This window comes from Brachyistius frenatus, unplaced genomic scaffold (genome assembly GCF_029030835.1).
Source record: "Brachyistius frenatus isolate BFR_SWC_R1_liver_20210118 unplaced genomic scaffold, ASM2903083v1 Contig_222, whole genome shotgun sequence".
NCBI lineage: Eukaryota > Metazoa > Chordata > Actinopteri > Embiotocidae > Brachyistius > Brachyistius frenatus.
The window spans coordinates 290,248-295,000 of NW_027210821.1; the positions used below are offsets into that span (position 1 = coordinate 290,248).

The 4,753-nt window shown below is 44.1% G+C and overlaps 1 protein-coding gene across 1 annotated transcript in view; it reads left to right on the forward strand.

Annotated features, from left to right (window-relative positions):
* Positions 1-1,343: 1,343 nt before the first annotated feature.
* The window catches only part of lingo2b (leucine rich repeat and Ig domain containing 2b), a 35,345-nt gene continuing 31,935 nt past the window's right edge, over positions 1,344-4,753 (forward strand). The window contains exon 1 of the mRNA XM_069719733.1: positions 1,344-1,640. The gene's annotated coding sequence lies outside the window, so the exon portion shown is untranslated. The remainder of the gene's footprint in view (positions 1,641-4,753) is intronic.

Here is a 4,753-nt window from a genome sequence, read left to right on the forward strand (position 1 = left end):
TGTCGGTATTTTGTCAGCTGCCTACTCTGCTTGGACTTCGTGCCGAGTATTTCCCTTGTTATTTTGTTCACCTGCTGATCACCTGAACTCAACCTTTTTGTAAGTAGAATTTGACACTTATTTTATAATGAAATCCTATAATGTAGCGATGTGGACGGACGAAGTGAAAAATGTATTCAGATATCTCTGTTTAATCTAAATTGCACCCTTCACATTAATGCATCGGATTCTGGGTGTTCAAGTCAAGTGCACTGCTACTAAAAACAACAAATCAGCAGTTATTAAATGTATTCAAATCATTAATAAAAAGCTAAATGCAGGAAGAATATTGTTTAAAAATAAAAGATCACATATTTTTTCACTTAGTCTTTATTATGTTTTGCTGAATATTTCATTTGGTATTTTATTTTAATATGGAGAATAGAAAAACATTTGAGTCTCTAAATCTCGATGAATGTTTTATTATCTTGGAAGTTTCTTGTCCCATCTTTGTTTTAATGACAGCAGCACTCATGCAGCTGCATGGACTCCATTAGTTGGCTCCAACCTTGCGACCAATGTTATCTCAGCATGATGCGACAACGCAGCAAAGAGCTTTTCATCATGTCAGAAATGTTTTGGCTGTTTCAGTCTTAAAGTGCTCCGTAAATGTTGAGTTGGATTGAGGTCAAGTGACTGCGGAGAGGAAAATCCACAAAAGTCAGAAACTTGGTGTTCTTGGTCTTGTAAGTAGTTCTTGAAAGCTTCCAGGGGATTTGGGGCTCGTTATTCTGCTGCAGGACGAGAGCTGCTTCTCGTCGGTCAGCGTGGAGTCGGTGGAGTGACCGCCGCGCTGCGTTGTGTTTGATCCTCTCCTGCTTTGCTTCCACCCTTCTGTCGCAGACATAAATCTCTAACAGGGATCCATCAGGAAATCCGACTCTTTCCATCATCCCGTGAGATATGCTGGATGTTCTCATGGAATCACTGTTTCTCTGGTAGAGTCCTCAAGTAGCACCCAGAGTACCGAGGCACGAATGTGAGCAATTATACGAAGCAGTTGTAAACATGGAAATCTAGTCCCTAGTCGATGCTGCAGATTAGCAAAATGCAGAATTGGACCATCCCATAATGTCCTGTCTGTGTTTCCCAGGATTTATTCCTTATTTCCATGTTTGGCCTTAAATATGACCGAATTTGACAGAAGTTTGGTCTCAGACATTTCGTATGTATCAGGACTTTTACTCTGAAGGCCGACCCATCCTCTCCTCTGTGTAGCTGCAGCTGCTGGCTTGACGCAGCTCTCTCTCTCTCTCCTCCTCCTCCTCCTCCTCCTCTTCGTCCTCCTCTCTGCGCGCCGTCATCTAGCGCGGTGCCGCTGCCTCGTTAAACCTGGAGCTGCCGTCAGGCAGGATGAACTGCCTGATAACCGGAGAGAGATCAAACTAAACATTTGAAATAAAGAAAGGAAAAAGGAAAAACACGTATTTTTTTTTTATGAAGGTAGTTTTTGTTTTTTCATGGAAGACAGTGGAAGGAGACCAACTCAGAGAGAGGATTGCGTTGCCAGCGTGTGCGTTAGTCAGTGTGCGCCCCGGACTCCCACTCAGTGATGTAAAACGGGAAGGTGGATTTTTGGCATGTGGAGGAGCAGGTAGAAGGTAAGACTCGTGATACTCCACCGTGCCCTCGAACTCTGACAGTTATTATCTCTTCAGTCTTTTCTTTTCCGAGATGAATGAAGCTGTTTCAATTCACGACTCGCTCATTAACTGGCTGTTAACTCGCCGCAAAGAAAAAGGTATTGACACTTGGTTTCATCAGCAGACTATAGGCGTCGTCCCCCTCTGGCCAAGAGGTGAGAGTTTTTTTTTTTTTTTGGAGGGTGAGGATGCAAGTTAATTTAAAGAGATAAATAAATATGAAGAAGAGACCTGATGAGGTCCCCCGTGAGGTGTTGTGATAAATGGAAATAAAAGCTGTGCCTTCCTTTTGGGAGTAATGTGGGTGTTGAAGGTAGAAGAAGGTGCTGCATTATGGGAAAGAAAAAGGAGTCAATGAAGTGATGTTTTATATATAAAAGAAAAAGAAAGTAAAATGTTGGTGAATGGATGAGGTGACGCCTGTGGATGTGACTGCAACGTATCTTGTCTCACTTTAAGATTGTTGCAGCAAACAGACTGCATGTGTGTCCACTGGATGTAACACGATGACACCAACACACTTCACAAGGTGGACGGATGAAAAAAAAAGGCGTCCTGGAGCTGCACAGCAGGGGATGACACACACTCTGTATGAAGTTGGCGGCTGGTGCTCTGCTGTGAGTCAAAGTGGCCCTGCAGCAGAGGAACACAGTCCTTTTTTTGGCTTGTTGTTTTTTTGGTGTTTTTTTTTGAAGAGTGGACCAGGATCTCTAAAAGCCTGCAGCAGGGAGATATAGTGTAGATGTATCTTTTCATGCGGATGAGTGCTCGCAAAAAAGCCTCACTTTACACACTCCTAGTCTGACCTTAAGTATGAGAAATAGGACTGAATTATAAATGAGTTACGGTCCAGCCTCGGGACTCTCCAGCGACTGCCTCTTGTCTGACTTCCGTGGGCATTAATTGAGGATGGCATGGCTACGGTAATTGTGTGCAAATTAAATCTGGTTGTTCTTATCTTCATGATGGAGAGCAAAGTTCAGGGGAAACATCCAGAGATGCATTTGTGAGCCGCATCTCAAAATAAAAAAAGCAATACTTTGATGAGCAGTGTCGAATAAACGATCACGCTGAGCCAACTCTGACATCACGCAGACACAAATGTGGAGTATAAAAGTAGGTTTTTGTTGTTGTTTTTTTGAGAAGTTTTTTCTGGTGACGAATGAATTGAGGTGCAGCGAGCGTTCGGCTGGACCTTCGGGGTTCTCGATGAGTGCCGCCCCTGCTGTCTCCAAGCAAGAGGGATGCTAATGGAGGAGAGAGAGGATACAGGCGTTACCGCTGCAAAGATAGAGAGAGAGAGGGGCGAGAGAGAAAGAGTGTGTGTGTGTGTGAGGCGTTTCCATGGCAACGTGTCAGGGTGTGTTTGGTCCCCGGAGGCGGTGAGGAATGGAGGAGGGGGGTGAAGAGTGAGAAAGAGATGAGAGGCGCGGAGAAGACTATCCCTCGTTAAGGGTGAGAGGAGGGGAGGGAGGAGGAGGGGGAGGGGGGATAATGGAGGGAAGACGGGAAGGTGGGGTTGCCATCCGCCCCCTACCCCCCCCCCACCTCCTTCCTCCTTCACCCTCCTATTGTTTGTTTTCTCCAACCCTGGCAGTCTTCCTTCCTCCGTCCTCACGCCACATTCCTCTGTTTGCTTGGAAGTAAACTCACAGGGCTCGTCGTTCCCGCGGTGATGTCGTTCCCGCGGTGATGTCGTTCCCGCGGTGATGTCGTGCCCGCGGTGATGTCACATGTCTCCCCGTCATTATCGAGAGCGTGAAAGAGTTTGAACTTGCTTGAGGACATCAAGGCAGCTTCCACCGACTTCTGTTCCTCTTGATCAGCCTTGGCACCGCTCTCAAGGAGATCTTCAGTTTGGCCGTCCCGGCTGTGACCAAAACGTTGCCCCCCCCCCCCCCCTCCCCACAGCCTCTCGGATTAAAGCCCAACAACCCCCCTCTGCATTTTGTTTTTCATTTTTGATGAGCAAACTAATGTGTTAACATCCCACCCATGAAGCTGAACACGAACCAGCTGGTTGCCTCTTGGCACTTTCATTTCCGTCAGATGCTGCCAACAATGTTGAAAAGCAACGGCAGCGTTCGGGTTTTACGTGCCGAGTATTAAACTGTTTTAATTCTACTGATTTCCTTTATTGCTAATTGTTGATTTGATTAGAAATCCATTTTAAACCAGGTGGAATAATTCAGGCAAGCAGAGTTGCTGAATGGATTATTTTAAAATTTTAAAAATGTAAAAACAGATGCTGCATATTGCAGCAACAAGTATGATCTTAATGTATGGCTCACTTAGTGTAAGGACAGTTGACTTATACAACAACCGGTAATTCTAGACGAGAAGGCACCAAGAAAAGTGACACCATACGCAAGGCAAAAAAGGAGAACATAAATAAACATAAAAACAAGATTAAATAGAGTAAGACCAATTAAAGTAGAAAAAAAAGATTACAGATATCGTGAAATATAAATAGAAGCAAGTTTAGCTTCCTAAAACGTCATATATTAGTGTTTAAAGAGCCCATTGGAGAGAACCAGCAACAGGTGTACCGGACCTTAGTCGTCATGGTACCGATAACAAACACCTGGCTGAGGTTGTGACAGTCAGTCATGTTATGTTTTGTAGGTCCACGTTGAGGAGAATTTACATTGACTGATCCACTGACTGCGAGAGCTCTCCATTGTAAATCTTTTCAACCCTCTGAAACAGAAGGACGGTGTTGTCGTTATATGCGTATGTTGTGTTCCCTCGACCGCTTGCACGGAAAGTTAAGCACTTCATAGTGAGTTAAAGTAGCCGTTGTTCATGTTTTTCTGAAGTTTTCTCATAAATTTAATGGAGAAAAATATCTTTTGTCACCTGGAGTTTGAAACCAGTTTGGATGTGTTCTTCATAGTATCAATGGCTTCATGATTTTTAGCTGAATTAGCAAACAAAATTTGAACCTCTGCGCATTATAAGTTTATTCATTTTTACGGATTTATTCTAGTCTCCTGTAAACCTGTTCTAACGGACGTTGGCGATAATAATCAGTACCGTCCATAATGATACAAATCAGACAACCAGGGTAT